This window comes from Choristoneura fumiferana, chromosome 30 (genome assembly GCF_025370935.1).
Source record: "Choristoneura fumiferana chromosome 30, NRCan_CFum_1, whole genome shotgun sequence".
Classification (NCBI taxonomy): Eukaryota; Metazoa; Arthropoda; class Insecta; order Lepidoptera; family Tortricidae; genus Choristoneura; species Choristoneura fumiferana.
The window spans coordinates 5,164,348-5,185,653 of NC_133501.1; the positions used below are offsets into that span (position 1 = coordinate 5,164,348).

At 36.4% G+C, this 21,306-nt stretch overlaps 1 long non-coding RNA gene across 1 annotated transcript; it reads left to right on the plus strand.

Annotated features, from left to right (window-relative positions):
- Positions 1-5,876: 5,876 nt before the first annotated feature.
- LOC141444908 (uncharacterized) lies at positions 5,877-14,522 on the plus strand. Its single transcript, XR_012453233.1, has 6 exons — positions 5,877-5,923; positions 7,622-7,687; positions 9,214-9,255; positions 11,448-11,480; positions 13,486-13,527; positions 14,224-14,522. It is a non-coding gene; the product is annotated as an uncharacterized lncRNA (long non-coding RNA).
- The last annotated feature ends 6,784 nt before the right edge of the window (positions 14,523-21,306 follow it).

A 21,306-nucleotide genomic window follows, 5' to 3' on the forward strand; every position in this document is an offset into this window, starting at 1 on the left:
TTAAATACCGTTAAAAAGTGGTAACGTTACCAACTGTCAAACCGATTTAACGTTAAATGATAATTAACGTTAAACGATTTACCGTTACTTATACAACTTTTAACCGGTAAAAAAAAAGGTAACGTTCTCAGCTATTCATTAAACTAACGTTAATTCAAAAGTATCGTTAAATCATTTTAACGGTATTTATATTACTATTTACCGGTAAGCTTGGGTAACGTTAAATTTTAGATTATCCTCATTTATCGAGCGAGTATGCACGCGCTAAATTGGCAACACTCGGTAGCATAGCAAAAATTACCGATAGTGTTACTTCGGTATCGTTATAATAATGTGAATTAGGTAACGTTAACAAGCCCTACAATGTAAGGTAAATTTACCGGTAAAAATAACGGTAATTAGGTAACGTTAAATAATGTTAAGTTATCAATTAACGTTAAATTTTAATACCGGTACTAGGTATTTTTATGATTTTTACCGTTATTTAACGTTACTTATAGTGTGAATTTGGTAACGTTAACAAGCCCTGACGCAAAGTTTCAAACCGGTTGCGTCATGTGCGGTCTCTCATAAAGGAGTCATGGCATAAAACTCAAATGAAACTCAAAAGTAACTAGAAGTTGCAGTTTCGTTCCAGTTGCATATTAACAAATCAAACAGGATATTAAAATAGCGACTTTTAAGTTAACGCAACCAAAAGTATAAAAAAATAAAAAAAGGTGTTTCCATACAAATTGCCGTAACCGAAAAACCCACAGGATATCCGGTTGGCCTGGAAACTTGAATTTTTTTATGAAGGTAGCTTTTACATCACAACAAAATGTGACTATTTAGTACGAATATTTAGTTTGGAAAATAATACAATTAAAAGAAATTTACATAAATTGTATTGTGGTGTTGGGCGTTAAGGACACGTGTAGCTCGGTTAAAGAGTAGTTTATTAATAAATAGTTAAGTCTAAGAGTACATGATTGTATAGGGTTGAAGTGGAGGTGTGTGAGTGCACACTACAGTATGTATGTAAGTAAACCACAGACATTTTATAATCGAGATAGACCTTAGGAGCTTACCTACCTTGCGTGTAAAAAGTTTGATCCACTGATCGAACCGGTTCCGCGCGGAGTGCTCTTTTCATCTATCTCGATAAAAGCTCTGTGAAGTAAACCCTTTAGTGTACAAAAGCAAAAAACAAAATACAATGGACTAACTTTGAGATACACGCACAAGGGCCATTGTGACCAAGTATCTGCATTTCATTGGAACTAATTTCCGTGATGTTGACTTTCTAACACTATTTTTTATTTCCTTTAGCCGCTGTTGTTGGTGCTGAGGAAACATTTCAGCACGCTTCCCACTTAGGTAAGTCCATTCAGTTCATCAGTTCTGAGTCATCATGATTTGGTCTACTCGTGACCACGGCAACTGTAACGTGCCGAAACGTCGAGGTAAATATTACTTGTATAATAATAGCGTGATAAGTCCCGTTTGTGGTATTTTGACTATGAGTGAGAATCACGAAAGTTTAAAACGTCGAGGTAAATATTACTTGTATAATAATAGCGTGATAAGTCCCGTTTGTGGTATTTTGACTATGAGTGAGAATCACGAAAGTTTAAAACGTCGAGGTAAATATTACTTGTATAATAATAGCGTGATAAGTCCCGTTTGTAGTATTTTGACTATATCATCATTTGAGTTTGAACTTTTTCAACATAACAAAGCTCATAGCTGAAGCAAATGCAGTCATTGCTGGACGTAGAAGTTTTCCTGTGTTGGCGAAATAGGTCGGCGGCTCGACATGAAGAACAGTCGTAATTCATCTTTTTACCCGACTGCCCGAAGGAGGGCTATGTTTTTCGAGCGTATGTATGTATGTCCATTTCTTTGGTCCTCGCTGCAGCCCAAACGGCTGAACGGATTTTATCGTATTATGAGTATGGATTCGTCATAATGTCGTAGTGACAAGGGTATAAATTATCAATATGGCGTCTGCGAAACAAATATGGCGGACGGAATAAAAAAAAAGTTGTATAGTAACAATATGGGTATTAAATGAAAGCTAAAAAATTATTCCTCATTCAATAAATATGTTATTCAGTAGTGAGGTTGATTATATTATTTTTTATTCCTTAAATGTAATTGCCATTTTCACAAGAAATATGTAGAAAATCAGCTAAAAATTATACTTTAAATATATATGAGTTAAATACTTTAATGTACATTTTCAAGAAATATCAAAAAGTATAAAATAACATTAAATTTAAAAAATCAAAACCCGACTGCCTTAAAAACTAAAAGGAAGAAAAAAGTCAAGTGGTCTAGAACTCTGCAAGTAGCTCATTTAAGGTTCAACAGTCGGCACCCATTCAAATAATAACCAGCTCAAGAAATCTTGGTAACGTGTCCACTGTTGAACCTTAAATGAGCTACTTGCAGAGTTCTAGACCACTAGACTTTTTTCTTCTTCCTTTTAGTTTAAGGCAGTGGGGTTTTTGATTTTTTAAATTTAATGTTTTTTTAACATATAACCGTGTTTGACCCCTTTCGCACTGTGTTAAGTGCAAATGAAGCCAAAGCTGTATCTCACTGGTTCAGAACAGCCTATTCACTCAGCCTATAGCAGCCTATAAGTAATTTAACTACAAACAATAGCGGCTTTTGACAGGCATATGTACTCCAAATTTCATTAATATACATTTGAGTTTTTAGAAAAATGCCTGTGACATACGGACGACGGAGACCGAAACTATAAGGGTTCCGTTTTGATTTTGGCTCCACTAAAAAACTTTCTGCCAGTACAGTTGTTATTAGGTTAGGTTAGAACTGCGGCCATTAGAAAAAGGGAACTGCTGCCTGTACAGAAGGTTAGGTTAGGTTAGAAATGCGACCTAGAGGAATGCGAAACGAGAACAAGCCACGACAGCCAAATTCTACCAATTTAAACATATTATGTAAATAGTCTGTCAAATAATTATTTAGACATTTTCTCAAAAATACTAGTTTGAAAAATGTGTTGTTTGGGTACCTAATGGGTTATGTTTTAAATTATGTTATTATATGGTGTGTTTGTAAAGTGACAAGATTGTTAACCCTTAAATATGGTAGAGGCGATTTAGCAACCACCTGCATTGACTTGTAAATTTCGTAAATGGTAAACGAGCAAGTGGGTCTCCTGATGGTAAGAGACACCGCCCATATCTCCAATACAGATGCCGCCACCTAGAGGCTAGATGAGTGTATGCCATATTTCACCGGCTGTCTTACTCTCCACGCTACGTGCAAGCACTGCTGCTTCACGTCAGATAGCAAGATGGTGGTAGCAATATGCAGGTCCCACCTGCATAAATTCATTTATAAAAGTACAATATCCATTGTATTTTAAAACATCCTTTGTGAGGTATGTATTCGATAGCTGCTTTTGATTCTGTGGTAGTATGCTCCAATAAATGGTGCCTTCATCATCCCAGCCTATATACGTCCCACTGCTGGGCACAGGCCTCCTCTCAGAATGAGAGGACTTGGGCAGTAGTTCCCACGCGGGCCCAGTATGGATTGGGAACTTCACACACACTGTTGAATGGCTTTGCAGGTTTGTGCAGGTTTCCTCACGAGGTTTTCCTTCACCGCAAAGCTCGTGGTAAATTTCAAATTGTAATTCACAAATTTCGAAAAACTCAGATGTGCGAGCCGGGGTTTGAACCCGCGATCCTCTGCTTGAGAGGCCATAGGTCAAACCACTCGGCCACCACGGCTTCCTTATTAAATATTTAATGATGCCTTATTAAGGGTTTAAAGTATATTTATCAAATGATCATTTTTGATATGAGCAGTTTCCAGTTTGTGATACGATTACGAATATTTTCCGAAACGTTTTTTTGTGAAAAGATCATTTGTTAAACGTTACTTGCCAAATAGTAAACCTTCTATTGCATATTATGCAATTGCAGCTTATATTCAGTTTTAAATAGTTTTCTAATTGTATTTTATTCCAAAGCTATAGTTACAAAATTGAACAATCAATTTAAATTGCACACTATATATGTGAACTGTTTATTATGTTCTCAAAAATTACCCACTTGTTACCGCATATCTTTTTTATACTGGTCGAATATGCGTGTAAGTAGATTGAATTTTATTATTCACAGAAAAAAAAATATTTAAGAATATATAAACTTATACAAAATACAATCTTAAACCTAAGAGCTAAATACTACTAAATAATAAATCTACTAGCTACCTTAAATAATATTTATATATTATAAAAACCCACCAGTAAAACTGGGCAACACAACTCTACCACATGACGATCATGTGAGATACCTTGGCATTCATCTGGACAGACGACTGACCTGGAAGACACACATCAAAGCTAAAAGGGATGAAATAGCTCTCAAACACAGAGCCCTACATTGGATGCTCGGAAGAAACTCGAAGCTGTCTATAGACAATAAACCTTATCTATAAGGCCACTCTCAAGCCAGTGTGGATGTATGGCATTGAGCTTTGGGGCAGCGCCAGCGAATCCAGCATAATGACCCTGCAGCGTTTGCAGAACACGATCTTGAGATCAATTGCTAATGTGCCATGGTACACAACAAACAAAGAGATACATCAGCATCTAAGCATCCCTACAATAAAGGAGGAAATAAGCACGACAGCTAAGACGTATCAAACGCGACTTGAATACCATCCGAACGCCCTGGCCCGGCAGCTAACAATAGTTGACTATCAGAGGCGGCTCAAAAGACATACCATCCAAGAACTGAAGACACGCTTCTAGTTTCTATGTATTGTCTTGTATGAGTGATTGCGCCTCGCTGGAGGGCACACTCTGAAACGCGAGTAACTGGAACAGCACATCTGATCATAGTCCTTTGTTCGGACTGATAGCAGATTACTGAGAGAAAAAAAAATATATAAAAAAACTGTCGCCTTAATCACCATACATTGCGGAAAACTTGCAAAACAGCGTTGGTGCGGAAAACGATTATCTTCCAAGTCAATGACAATTTATAAATTAATATTTTTTTAATGTTATGATTTTGAATTTTGATGGACATTTTTAATTTATTTTTATAGTGTGTTGATTATTTTATTTTTTTATGAATATTTATATTGTTTTTTTTTAGTTTTTTTTTTTTTTTTCTTAAAAATGAATTATAAAAGAAAAAAAAAAACGAAATTTTTACGCGTGGCTGGCACAACATACAACAGGCTATTAATTTTTTTTTATCATCTCACTCTGACCTATGTTTGACAATAAACTGTTCTTATTCTTATTCTTATTCTTAAAAAAAACCGCCTCGAACCGTTCAACCGGAAAGTCCCAACCGCTTGCCGCGCAAATATATAATTGGATAGGGCGAATAAGAACGACACGCTCCGAGATAATCCCGTCCGTGCGGCGCTCCTACCTCTAAAAACAACAGCCTCGAGCACCAACAAGTTCGTCTCCACCGCAAGCCAACAAATAATAATTGGAGAGGCGCTGAATATTTTTATAATTATGTAATGCGGACGCGGTTTTGAATTATTATGTATACACCTTATGTCACTCCGACATAGACAAATCTAATGGTACCTCATAATTATTATAATTAAAAACTGTTCTGCCGTTAGAGAGGCTCATAATCATAGAAATTGACATACAAACATCCATACGCTCGCAGCATTATTTTGGGCGATTGCTAGAAATCTATCATCATCATCATCAGCCCGAAGACGTCCACTGCTGGACAAAGGCCTCCCCCTTAGAACGCCACAATGAACGACAACTTGCCACTTGCATCCACCGGTTTCCCGCGACTCTCACGATGTCGTCAGTCCACCTGGACTCTGGAGAAATCTATATTTATAGCGTAATAATTTTCTTTTACAGACGTTGACGCGACTTCCCAAGCCGCCCTGAACACCTCTGACAATGGTGAGTATATTTTTACAAGCTTTTATTTAACTTGCTTTGTGCTTATGTACGTAGTGCTGGTCAAATCTTGCAAGTTAAATTTAATCAATTTCCAGTGATCTGGTCGACTTAAAATTTGACTTGACATACTTATATAAATTGCGTGACAATACAATAATCTGGCAGTGATGTCTCCGGACGAACGCACTAGGACGGAACGCCTCAACGGTTAATGGCGTCTTGAAATTTGGTACAGAAATGTTGTATAAATGACAATGCAAGTACAGCCAACAAAACTTATTTAAAAAACAAACTAAGTATATTTTGAAGGCGGCAAACAGGCAAGCCAGGTCATCTGGCTAGCCGAGTATAGCTGGACACCCCACATCAATTAGTTTACTTCGTTCAATGGAAGAGCGTCTCTTTGCGGAAGCAACGTTCATTCCAGGCTTTCAGCTACATATAGGTAGTGCCACGAGAGTTGAAGCACAGCTACAAAAAGAACTGATTGCACAAATGGAGAATGAATGAAATGAATGAGTAAATCTCAAAATTCCCCTGTCATTACATGACATGTTCTTGTGTGCGTGACCTCAGCTCTTGTGGCACTACCTATACCTTTCATTCAAAATTCCGAATTGCCTCCATGTTACGTTGTAAATTCCATTAACGTTACATAAAAAATAGCCGCATCAATTATCGTGTCTATAATTTAGCAGCCGAGATTTTGGGATTTCATGCAAATCCCGTATGTATGGTCCTGTCTCTTTCTAAAACGTCACACGTCAGACGCTAGTATATTTCCTTCTTTGTCTAATCTTGAATTTCAAACCACACACACACACACACACACGCGCGATCGCCTGTACTAACATACAAATAGTAACACAATTTAACGTTACATTCAAATAGAAAACATAATTAAGTGTACAAACAATAAACAAATTAATTGCGGGTATACCCAGTCAAAAAATTTTTTTTTCTTTGTTTAATTTTGTCAACTTTTCGCGTTTTGAAATGGGAAGTTGTCACTGGATTGGTTACCTACGAGACAAGCTGCGCTAGTGTAGGACACGTAGCTAAAATTGCAAAACTGGTTGAATTTTTAGTTTCATAGCACTAATTTTGTTCTAATGTTGTAGGTATCGCAATGTAAACTGAATGTAACTAAGAATAATAAATATTATTAATTTTTTCTTTATTTTTCTATTCTTAAGGTTTATTTTTTATATAGTCTTTGTACATACATAATTTATAAAAACCTAACCTGTTTGCGCGTAAAAGGGCCCAACTCGGTGGTCACCGCAAGTGAGGAACCTCCGAATGCTGCGTGTCCAGAAGTACCGCCTCTGTACTGCTTAAGCCATCTGCGAGATCTCTTGAATTTGGTCGAGACTCTTAGCTATTAGCCTTTGCAAAACGACTATCGGGACAATGTTACACCGTAGGCATCACCTCGTGAGCCAAGTCAAAGTACTTGCTGATTTGTCTTTCGGCCTTCACGATTATCGCATGTATTGACTTATTTTTATTATTATTATTGTAACTCTGATAAATGTAAAAGTAGCTTGGATCATTGATTTATACGATAAATAAAAATACTCAAATATTATTTTTACTGTGTGGTTGCGATTGAGTTTGTTCACATGCCTGATGTGACCAAACTCAACTCTGTTACCACCAAGTGCCTATATTTCGTGTATACCAATTTCTTTTCAGTCGCCACCGGTGGCGCTGCTACGGCCAATCAATTCGTACCTGGCGCCGGCACCGCGGCCCGTAAAAGTAAGTGACCATTATTTAGTCAACAGCCTTTAGGGTAGAGTCAACAGAAGAGAGAGCAACAGAAGTAGACGAGCGGTTACGGTACTTTAAATGATACACGACTCTACTGCCAAGGTAACAAATAAGAGTGTTTACACTACTTTCATTCTAGAAGGGTGCGGGTGACAGCTGTCAATATCACAGACTAGAGAGTGAAATGGTCGAAACTTGAGTCGATAAAACTAATAATTTAAAACCATAGGTAATCATAATTAATGCCATCATTAATCCGATTATTACGCTACCTAGGCTTTTTGTGGCAACATTTATGTATTCAAATATTTTACGCCAGTCATATTCAGGCTGCAACTGAAATATACTTCCATATATTTAAACCGCAGCCACTTTTTTGAGTAAAACGAAACGGTGCATCAAGTGTCACCCGCACCATGCTATACGTACGTAGCTACAATAATCATTTTGAACACCACACCATATCACAACTGCGCTCATATACTTCTGCTACTGACTTTGCCGATTGATTGTTTTGTCATAATCGATTTTAGTTTCTAAATTGATCTAGTGTTTATTGACCTACTCCAAAAACGGAGGTAAGTCTCATATTTATTCACTAGCTGTTGCCCGCGGCTTTGCCCCCTTTGTAATTTTTAAAAAATTTCTTCCAAAAACCTTCTCCTGACAGTAACGAACACAACAAAAAAATAATAAGGGAAATCAGTCCATTTTACGATTCATTTTTATTTATATAGATATTTTTACATATACAATTTTATATGTGACGGTCAATATTGTTTTACTAATACAAGACTAAAATTACTATTAAATTAAAATAACTAAAACTAAACCTTAATTAAAAAAGAGAGGTGAGCCTCTTGGCATGGTGCCCATCGCGTAGGCAGCATTCCCGCGTTGAACTGCGATTGCGATTCTTTGCGCGAGAAAGCTGCCGGCGCGAGGGTTGCCTGTTGCCTCCCTTAACCTATTCCTGAGTTCCCTGTGTAGCTCCAGTGCCCAAGGACCTAGAGTCTCGACGCTGAAAGCAAAGAAATGATAGTGGGCGCCGAGACAGCTATATTTTGTGACCTTGAGGCGTTCCCGGGTGTTTGCCCCCCCCCCCCCGCGTATTTGGTAGTTGCTGGTAGGTAGAACGCCGCCAGGGTGTCTGTACAGGTAGCGTCCCACACCAGCGCACGGCCAGCCCTCCAGGGTATCAACGGAGGTGCTTCTCAAATCGATCGTATTTTTTCCCCTCCTTTCCCTCCCTTTATAGAGTTCGCCGATTCTTTCTTTGACTTTAAAATACGTCACACCAAATTTGCTAATTTTTACCACTTCCCCTCCTCCTTGTCACATGTATTGCTATGAAAATTGTTTTTGTGTCACAAACCGCCTGCCCCCGTCCCCCCTTGAAGTTATTTATGGATGACCCCAAGGGTCTAACATTTTTTGTCGAAATAGATTTTTTAATTTTAACTTTACAGAATGTTCCTTTTTTTTACTTCAATATTTATTGTTTTTTTTTTCAGTTTACAGCATACCATCGTTGGGCGCCCACGTTTCCGCTAAAGGTAAATATTAATTATAAAAGAAAAAAAGGAATTAAAAAATTGGAATTTTAATTACCTTGTTCCCCGTACATAACCATCTTACATAACCAGCACTGGTAGGGGTCAAATACAGAGTGTATTTTCAGAATGAGGCTTTAAGTTGAAGGTTCAATTCTACTCAAATAACGAAGCTACTTTTGTTTCGTAACATTTTTAAATACACTCCGTGAGCTCTTAAAAAAAACCTTCGGATTTTAGAAGCATGCTTCGGGTATAGACGATGACACGCGATCGTGATATGCGGTTCTGTTCTTTTATCAACTTGCAAAACTTTTCAAAGTTACCGTAAGAAGTTATGTAAAGAATAATCATCAGTACAAAATAAACCTTACTGTAATAATATTACGCTTCTTTATCTTTTCCTAATTTTAATACAATATGACTTTTTGTCATGATACAAATAAAACAAAATTAGCATTTTCGAATTCTTCCATAGTTAATTTAAATTGAGAACACCCTGCCTTAACACACTTCCTTTATTTGGAAGTATATAGAGTTGTTGTTAGTATCTACTTCTCTTGGGTACGTCAAATAAATTTTTTTGGTCTGCTTTCGTTTAATATTTTTTTAATGTACTTTTCGAAATCCCCGTTGATTCTATAACTCTGTCTTGAACTTTATTATAATATTTACGATCAACACTTTTCTTGAAACTTTCATCTTCTTTACAAAATATGTATATACATTATAAACAATCTCCCGTTATTGTCTATTTACAGAAATACCCTGTTTAAGTTGACTCCCCGTGGAAATCAATTTCTGAAAAATAACAAACTAAATAAATTAGTAAGTGGTGGTTTTAACTGCTCTATATAAATCAATGAAAACACAACGAGTGCACTCTTCGCGTGATGGATTGCTACTAAGTCAAAAAGGAAATTGTCATTTTCTACTTACGAATCCTTCCGATTTCCCCCGAAACCCGAAGGTTTTTCTAAGACCTCATGGATTGTAACTTGAATTTAGATAGTTTATTGATCCTTAAAGTTTAATAGTGGAATCAGTGTATCGGATATGTCGGTGTTCTCGCTGTCTCTTGGTACAGGGGCCTTTGAATAATTATTAACGTTTATTTGAAATCTCTCTTAGATAAACATGCATCAATGTGCTGTCAATCTTGTATTGTATCGCATACATTGAACATTATATTTATTCTGTATGAAAAATAAATAACAGTGATCAATTTTTTTTAAAAGTTGCAGAATAAAAATAGCTCAGTTATGTGAATAGAATCGAAACTTGGATTTAAACATGAACAGTTTGAACTCAGAGAGAACGTTCACTCGGATTCGGCCATTTTGTCTCGAACCCTGTAGCAGGCGGACGTCGCGGCAAAATGGTGTACAAGTGGAGCGAGTACGACTTCATTCGACGCCATATAAGGAAACTACGGATGAATGTTCTTTTTTACGTCATTCTAGCTAAGCCGTGTGAACATGGAATGAAAGAAAAATGAAGACGCGTGAATCTTTAAGATCTTTTTTTAAGGAAACAGGTATCCTAACCCTGCCGTCGCTTTATGTTTTTGAAATAATCATGTATGTAAGGAAGAACATTGTGATTTCCCACTAACGTCGATAAGCCAAAGGCTACTAACACAGGGAAGCTTAAAGTTCCATCTTATAGACTGGCTAAAACCAAAAAGTCGTTTCTGGGAAATTGCATACGTTTTTATAATAAAATTCCAAAAAATATTATAAATGAAACGGATACAAAATTCAGATCTATTGTCAAGAAGACATTAATATCTAAGGCGTATTATAAAGTTAATGATTAAAAATAAAGTTGTGTTAAATACTTGTGATGTATAAGTACATATCATTTAATAATATTGTAAATCTGCTTAAAAAAAATATACCTCGTTGAGTTTCTTGGCGGATTCTTCTCAATAGAGGTTTTTCCGAACCGGTGGTAGATTTTTTTTGACATTCATAAGTGCTTGTTAGAGCCTAAATTGAATAAAAATATTTTGACTTTGACTTTGACTTTGAAGCATTCACTCGAAAGAACATTCATCCGAGTGAACCATATAATACCACCTTCATCCGTCGCAGGCGCATCAGTTAGCACTGCTCATACTACTGTTTAATAGTCCCCCCGCTCCGCACAAGCGTCAGCCAGCATAGACCCTAAATGTTAATCTTGGCTTTCAGTTGCTTCAGGAATAAGTAACAAAGCCAGCTTGGGTAAGTTATTTACATCACTTTTTTTTAACCCCCAACGAAAGAGTCCCAGAATACCCACTAGCCAGAATTTTAGAGGTAGTCACGATTTTGAATCGGTCCTAACTGTAGAATCTTAAGTTACTGAAGTGTGACCAGACGCGCCTCACCTCGTACCTCGCCTCGCCTCGCGACTCGTACGCGAGTGTAGATCCCGCATAATGGGTTAAAAAAATGATTAAATCAGCTAATCACACACAAGACTGACATCTTGACTTGGCGTCAGCGCCATCTAGCGATATTTCGTTTATAACAAACCCTCTTTGTGGATATTAGAACTTTTGGTAAGTGGCCATTCATTTATTACGTAAGACGATTTAGGGGGGAGGGGGTCGACCATGTCTTATTTTTTCTTACAAGGGAGGGGGTCTTGATAGTTTTTACGTAAGATCCCAAAAAAGCGCAAAGTTAAGATAATAATCGCTCGGATAATAATATACGTAAACGTAAACGATTTCCATAGCAACGGATCCGCGCTGTCTGCACTGCACTTCTCGGGAACCCGCTTTTAAACTAGTCGTCACCAAAGTCTACAGTTATAGGGAGAGTCGTCACTTGTTTTGCGTAGACAGCACGTCGCTAAATATCCAAACGTGTATTATTTTTTTCCTTTAGATTCTTACGTAATAAATATGACACAGGGGGGGAGGGGGTCGGCCCATTCTTTTTTTTCTTGCATAGGGGGGGAGGGGGTCAAAAACTGGCAAAAATCGTCTGACGTAATAAATGAATGGCCCCTAAGCGTATCTTTCACATGCGAGCTCTTTCGGCAGGTTGACATATGCAGTTGCCGAGCGTGCTGCTTGAAAACTTCTCGCGTATCTATTAAATATTTAAAATCGTTTTTGACAATTTGAAAATAAATTATGACCACATGACAATGAATTTAAACTGTGGGATACTGATATGCATAAGGCGTAGCGATTTTATTTATTTATTATTGTATTTATTTATTTTAAACATTCGAATAATTATCATCACAGGCCTGCTTTGCGATAATGTAGTCAAAAATTCCAAAAAATATTTCTTGAAATGTAATACTGCTCCGAAATATTTGAGTATCTCGCCCGTTACGATATCTTTTTTAGGGTCCCGCAGTTAAATTGGAACCCTTATAGTTTCGCCATGTCTGTCCGACTGTCTATCTATACTAGAAAGCTGTAATTTGGCGTAAATATACATATTTTATAATGGCTACGGAACCCTATCTTGGGCGTGTCCGACACGCTCATGACCGGTTTTTTACGTAGAACTGACCCTAATATATCCCCCTAATATATCTTACCTAAAAAGTGCAGATGCGGCCAAAGTTATATCACACTGAGTGGTTCAGTAACAGCCTGTTCACTCTAGACTTGAAGAGCCCTAGCTTGTATTTATCTGGCAATACAGGTGATGGGAGCGAATTCCATTCCTTAGCAGTCTCTCGGTTTCTTAGTACTAAACTAACACATTTTTGTATTTTTTATGGAACCAAGTTTTCCGAAATATATGTTTATTATTATTATTATTTAGTAGTATCTGTTAGCGACTGTACTCTCTGGTTTCTATTGTATTATATCTACCTTGTATTGTATCTACATTGTATCTACGTTTAGATCGGTCAGTGTGGGAAAGTCTGAAAATATGAGACATACGAAGATCCATTTTTGGCAAACATGTCATCGGTTTAGTAACAAGAAAAATTGCATTCATAGGCGAATTTAAAAAAACTTACTAATTTCGGGAACCCGGTCGTTTTGAAAAATAAAACTGAAGTACATTATTTTCTATTTGGATATGTATTGTATGTTATACTTAAACAATAACTGTTATTACACGATTTCTAGAATGACTAAAATGGATGGAATTAAATTCCTAAGAACAGATCTTCGTATGTCGTATAGTTTCAGACTTTCCCATACTGACCGATCTAAATGTTACACCCTACAGAATATTATCCAACTTGTAATGTTCTTTTTCTTTTTAGGTTTCACATCGGGACGTGCCGTCTAAACTAATTTCCATTATGGTAAGTTATAACACGCAAAGCGACAAGAAACCTAAAAATATCATCATCATAATATCGACCCTACCTTACCCTACCCTACCCTACCCTAGTTCACAATCGTACTAATAACTTTTTTTTACTTTTTTATTGCCATCTAAATGACATTCTACATCTTTCGCTCCTGCCAGAAATATATAAAGTCTCAATTGAAAATACAAACTGAAATATAGATGCACAGAAAAACCAGAAAAATAAGACCATCACTGGGAATCAAATCCAGGTTCTCGGTATTCCGTACCGCGTGCTATACCGCTACACCACTGATGGTCAACGGTACCGACACGAATTTCCCCTATGCACCTCATATCTCAGCTGGTTTGTTTCTTATTTAGCCACTTAAGCAGTGACGCTAGCGACATATATGCCGTAGCCCTCATCGAGAAACTTTTTCGGCACTCCATTGGAACTAACCGCTCACCCAGACAAGAGATGTCGCTACTAAGCAATCAAATTATGATTGGTTTTTTGGAGTCTTTTTGTATTTTTTATTTCAACTCCAAATTTGTTACTTTTACGGGTCGGGTAAATTTGGAGTTGAAATAAAAAATACAAAAAATAAAAAAATAATTGAATTGATAATCTCCTCCTTTTTTTGAAGTCGGTTAAAAAACCGTAAAAGCTCGAATCTAATGATATAAATGTTTTTTTTTTTTACAGAACCAACTCGCCTGCTTCATTCATGTAGAATCCAGTTTTACAACAGCCAGATAAATAGATTTCGTTCCTAAACAAATTCTTATATTTTATACATCGTTTATGTAACATAATTGGCACGATTTTTTTATGAATAGAAGAGCGAGACCTCCTGATACAGGTATGGTTATACCTACTAGGAGGGCTCAAACACCATGTTATTTAACGATGTATTACCCAATAAACGATTTATTATTATTATAAATTTCTCTGTAATACAAATGTTTTAAATACAATCATTAATAAAACTGGAAAAAAATGTATTTTTATTTAAGTATTTGAAGTAAATGTAAAAGAGGAGAAAAGGAAAGTACCTACCTAGAACTGGGATGGGGATACTTCAAGTAACTTGGAGCCTAATTTTGACACTTTAATTAATGGACAGTCAAAATTTCATCGTTCCCACCTACAATACAATACAAAGACTCTTTATTGTATAGGTACCAGATTTAGTAAGCGATACAGAAAACAGATACACAGAGACAAAATTACAAGGTGAGCAATAGGCGGCCTTATCGCTTAAGAGCGATTTCTTCCAGGCAACCTTTTTTACAGAAAGAAGGAAGGACTAATATAGAACAGGTGGTAGATCAAAAGTAGATCAGAAAAATTAAACCACCTACCCTAGCACATCAAAACAATAAATTTACTATAGATACCTACATGATTGATTTTTGTTGTTACTTGATTAGAATAAAATTGGCCCACGGAAATGTTGTAACTATTGAACTCGTATAAGTAAGGCCCATCTCTAAATCTATTTCCCCACCCCTGACCTAGAAGGTAAACTGTGTTGAGATCAGCATAATATAGGTACGTTCATATAATGTACGTATATTAAAAAAAACGGCCAAGAGCGTATCGGACACGCCCAAAATAGGGTTCCGTAGCCATTACGAAAAAATTAAGTAATATGTTTCTAAAGATTTCGTATTTTATACGGAATCTTCCAAGCTTAGGTAATATTTTACACCTTAGGCTGCTATTTCCTCCTAAACTACAAATAATTCTCAAGCAAACTTAACCGTTATAGTTTTCCTTGTAAGATTCATATACTTACTACCATCCCGTATATTTTCAAATTTTTAGGAAGACCAGTGCTGTTTCTCAACCAGCGATATGCTGAGCCGGGACCTTTTTATAACCATTATTTTATCATCATTACTTTATTACTAGCTGTTGCCCGCGGGCTTCACTCCGAGTTGTATTTTTTTTTTTGTATTTTCTTCCATAAAAACTTCTCCGACAGTAACGAACCAACAAAAAAAGAGTTAGCGAAACCGGACCAGTGGTTCCCGAGTTTTGCGATTAGCAACACATTTTACGATTCATTTTTATTTATATAGATTATTGTGTTTTGTTTCTTTTCTTTTGTACAATAAAGAGTTTACATACATACATACATACATTATTATAATCATTGTTATTTCCAAAAACCAATCTTAATTTGATTGCTTAAGTGACTAAATAAGAACAAACAGGCTGAGATATATGGTGCATATAAGAAATTCGTGTCTGTACCGTTGTCCAGCGGTGGTGTAGCGGTATAGCACGCGGCACGGAATGCTGAGGACCTGGGTTCGATTTCCAGCGCTGGTCTCATTATTCTGCTTTTTCTGTGCATCTGTATTTCAGTTTGTATTTTCAATATGGGTTAGGGGATGACCGTAAAAGTAACAAAAGTTTGGAATTGAAATATAAAATACAAAAAGATTCCAAAAACCAACCTTTTTATAACGGCAACACGACTTACCTATGTATTTGTTTTTCCTACCTGTGTAATGTGTCACTGCTGCTATAAATAAATTAGTTTCTTTCTTTCATATACAGATATTCATAACAGGCTGAATTAATAACATGTAGACCTAGTTTCCAAAAAAAAAACCGAGTGTTAGACAACGAATTGTGGAGTATTTAAAACCTAATAAAGTAATAATACACATACTACTGCAGTTGAATTTAGTTACTAACAGTTGTCGTTCCAAAATATAACTACTTACTAAATACACTTTTTATTGAGTTTACTGTACAGTTAAATATATCTATAGTCCATTCAGGATAACATTGGGCTCTAGAAGGTCACAGTAGAAGAGCTTCTAAACATTTTTTGTGAAGTCGTTATAATGATGATGATGATGAATAAAAGAAGTAATAAGATGAAGTCATAATTTTATTTACTTTGTTAGTAGATTAATACGTAATGTACTTACAAAATAACACAATGTTAATACGTAATTTTGTACACAATATTAATTCGATTTATATTTATACTTACAAAATTTTATAACTGTGTTTCGTGGACTGATCCGCTTTCATTCCCTGTTTTAATAATATTCTACTCCTAGTTTCTGCTATAAAGCGCAAGCTTTTTCAATTCCAAATTTCATCAAATTTTTTGCAGTGCTTTAGTTGTGAAAAGTTAACTATTCGTATATGATTAAAGGTCATCACATTTTGATCCAAACTGGCGATTAATCTATAAATAATGTACAGAATATTTTTCTTGAGTCAGCAATATTATAATCGTTCCGTTTCTTGTAGAATGTTCTTTACCTCTGCCTCTTTAGGTATTTTATGGGAAGACGTTTCTGTTTTTAACAGAATAGGAAAGTTTTCTATTGTATTTAAATTATTATTATATGAAAAATAGCAAAGCTAATTTCACTAATATTATAATTGCGAAAGATTGTAAGTACGTATGTTTGTTTGTTACCAACCACTTCACGCCTTAACCGTTGAACCGATTTAGGTGAAATTAGGTATACAGATAGTACAAGTCCCGGGGAAGGACATAGAATCCTAGTTTTTATCCTTAAATTGCATAGTTACCGCGGGATAGCAATAAACGGATTCTACGTGAACGGAGTCGCGGGCAACAGTTAGTTAATGAATAATTGATACCAATATTGACGTCTTCGATATTTTAATTAGAATTAAGTTTAGACCGTATAGGTACTAAACAAATGCAATTTATTAAGACTTCCTGAAGCGTTATAAAGAACCTATTTTCCTTCTGTCCATTCCTATATTGAACAGACTGAATATCGACCATTTTATTATTTTAAATTATAAAGTGTACAGGCGCGCTTCACAAACATATTCTTTGCATACTCGTGCACGTTTTACTAATATTATAGTTAATATACTAATCATATATATAATACGGCTTAGTTACATTGTTTCATAAGAGAGTTCCGTTACCTTCCTTCAGCATCAGATCAGTTCTATTAAATCATTAACTTGAAGTTTCTTCCTTGTCGCTTGTATACACGCTGTCCCATCCCAAGGCTATGACATATAGAGGGGAAGTATCTTAAAAATTGTAGATTCAATTTTACTGCAAGAAGATTTCATAATTTATTTTTAAAACAATTTATTGCATTCAAAAAAAAATTGAGAATCTCCCTATCAGAACCGTGAATCGAACCCGCCATAGTACCTTAATTTACCACGAGCTTTGCGGACAAGGAAAACATCGTGGTGAAACCTGCACATACCTGCGAAGCATGGTGCGTGTGAAGTTCCCAATCCGCACTGGGCCCGCGTGGGAACCATAGCCCAAGCCCTCTTGTTCTGAGAGGAGGCCTGTGCCCAGCAGTGGGACGTATATAGGCTGGAAAGGACATAGTACCTAAAAAAATATGTTATTTTGTAGTTGAAGCCGTGTTGGCCTAGTGCGGTTTGACCTATCGCCTCTCACTCAAGCAGAGGATCGTGGATTCGAACTCAGCTCGCACCTCTGAGTTTTTCGAAATTCATGTGCGAAATCAAATTTGAAATTTACCACGACCTTTCTGGTGAAGGAAAACATCGTGAGAAAACCTGTACAAACCAGCGAAGTACTTCAATGGTGTGTGTGAAGCTCCCAATCGGCATGGGCCGCGTGGAAACTACGGCCCAAGTCCTCTCATGCTGAGAGGAGGCCTGTGCCCAGCAGTTGGACGTATACAGAATGATCAATCCAATGTGTCAGTAGGGAGAAATCAGAATCTATGAGGGATAGCGAAATCTGTTCTTATGAACTATGGTTTCGATTTTAGATTTAATAAGTAAATATGGCATTTTTTTTTATTTAACTCACATACATAACCGGGAATCGAACCTGGTAAAAACTACCTGTAAACTATGCCATGAATTCTGCACATTTTTTCTTTGTCATTGTTGACTGTGTGAATTATACGAGTAAGTGAAAAGAAACACATTTTACAAGCTTTTATTTAACTTACATTGTCTGTGTGTATGTTTGTATATTTAATATGTATTTAAGTATGTATTTAACTATATAAGTATGTTTATCCGTTGCCTAGTATCCATAGTACAAGCTTTGCTTAGTTTGGGACTAGGTCAATTGGTGTCAAGTGCCCCATGATAATTATTAAAAATTAGCGGCGCCATATTTAAAATGTACGGTAGGTACGATTCAATTCTTGCAAATTAAATTTGTCGCTTTTTCAATAGTTGGATTGACTTCAGGTATCCTTGATTAGGCCTGTAGGTTGGCAACGCATCTGCAATCCCCCTGGTGTTGCAGGTGTCTATGGGCGGTGGTGATCTCTTATCATCAGGAGACCCACTTGCTCGTTTGCCATCCAGTTGAATAAAAAAAAAAAAAAAAAACTTCGTATTTGGCATACTTATATAAATTGCGTGAAAATACAATAATCTGGTACCTAGTGGCATCCTGGTGGTTTGGCCAGGATCGTCTCCGCGGGACGAAACTCCTCAACGATTAATGGAATCGACTTGAAATTTGGTATGGAAACGACGTTTAGACAATGCAAGTACAGACAACAAAAGGTACAGTCAGATAAAATAAAAACTTGTAAAAATAAAAATGACATTTTTGATAAATCTTTTTTGCTGAATGTACTTTTTGTTATATGTACTTGTATTGCCAACAAAACTACATTTCCATATCAAATTACAAGTCAATTCCATTAACCGTTGAGGAGTTCCGTCCTGCGGAGAAGATCCTAGCAGAACTACTAGAATGTCACTACCAGATTATTGTATTGTCACTAAATTTACATAAGCCGTGCCTTTGCAGGGCGTCACATGTAAACCTGCTGTTTGTTCCACCTGTTTGTATTTATTTAAAGTGTTTTGCAATAAATAATTAAATATACTTAATTATAATTTTATTATAAAGCGACCCCGAGACATAAGTATGCCAAATTGGAAGTCAATCCGATTACTGGAAATGTATGAGAGTTAAATAAAAAAATTTGAATGCCATTTTCACTAAATCTAAAATCGAAGACATGGTTTCTAGGAACAGATTTCGCTCTCTCATAGTTTCTGATTTCTCTGATTGATCAACCTGTATACTACCTGTATCGGAAAAAGCGGGAAATATCTTCAAGACACGATTCCCGTTTACATAACCTATAAGAGTGTACGGAAACTCCGACTCGCACTTGTCCGGTTTTTTTCAGGTTCCCCATGGACCAGAAGTCGGTTAACATTTAAAATGTCATTATGAATAAAATTATAACATAATTGCATAGTATAAAAACGTTTATTTACACATAAAGTAGATACCTATATTGGGGTTTTATTTTTAAAAATAACATTACCTAAATGTAGCATTTTCCTGTCCTGGCACTCCTGCAACCTGGATCGGAAATTTTCTATTAGGTACTGCTCGTAGTGTTAAGGGGAATTCCTTGCAGTCATAATTTATCATGAACAAAATGTTCTTCTTTTGTTCAAAGAGTATACTATTCTACTATCTGTTCACTCACGAAGGCGCGCCCCTCCACATTTTAAAATACGAGGTTTACTCGTCATCATCATCATCATCCCAGCCTATATACGTCCCACTGCTGGGCACAGGCCTCCTCTCAGAACAAGAGGGCTTGGGCCATAGTTCCCACGCGGGCCCAGTGCGGATTGGGAACTTCACACGCACCATTGAATTGCTTCGCAGGTTTGTGCAGGTTTCCTCACGATGTTTTCCTTCACCGGCAAGATCGTGGTAAATTTCAAATGTAATTCCGCACATGAATTACGAAAAACTCAGAGGTGCGAGCCGGGGTTTGAACCCACGACCCTCTGCATGAGAGGCGATAGGTCAAACCACTAGGCCACCACGGCTTACTCACCACGGTTTACTCGTGCACATTGATAATTAGCTGTGGAGGGGCGCGCCTTCGTGAGTGAACAGATTTATACCAATGGTCGCAACGGCCAGATTACAGTGCCTTCACTGTAGCATGGTGTGGGTGACACTTGATGCACGTTTCGTTTTACTCAAAAAAAGTTGCTGCGGTCTATATATATGGAAGTATATTTCAGTTGTAGCCTGAATATGACTGGCGTAAAATATATGAACATAAGAACTATGTTATACGAAATAAATTTAAGCTATCAGATTTTTATAATCAATTAATTCAATTCAAAGCGCAATTAAGTGAAGAAACGTAATATGCATGTAATGTAATACCAGAGGCTCCTTTAGTGATGGGACCTAATGGATCTTGAATTATATCGGTACTTATTGATTGGCAAGTAACAAGTAAGTAAGAAGTTCCGTCAGACTCCAAACTAGGCTGAGCCTGTAACTTGGTAGGTAGTCTGCGAGTGTGAATACAGATTAACAATAGTTTAATTAAGATTATGTTACCGCTATGTCTAAATTAATTGAATGTATTGTCAAACTTACTTATTAATATAATGCTAATATGAAGCGATAAACAGTCTATTTCATAAATATAGCTTGATTTCTTATAATTAATTATGTCTTAAATAAAAATATATTGTATCCGTGAACTTGAGCACTTACGGCGTAGATTTTGAATATTTTTTATCGATACCTTTATCGATATTCTTCCAATAAAGTTTTGTCAATTTAGCGATAATTTTCATACTTTTCGTTCGAGTCATTTTTAATATTGAGATAACAATTGGACTTTTGTGCCTCGCTAACTAAAATACCTTAAGCTAAGTATGTACTTATCTTGTTTGTGTTTTATTCATAGCTTACTATTTACACTCTTGACATACGAATATAGGTACCTAACTATCTAGTGTAAAGTTAACGACGAG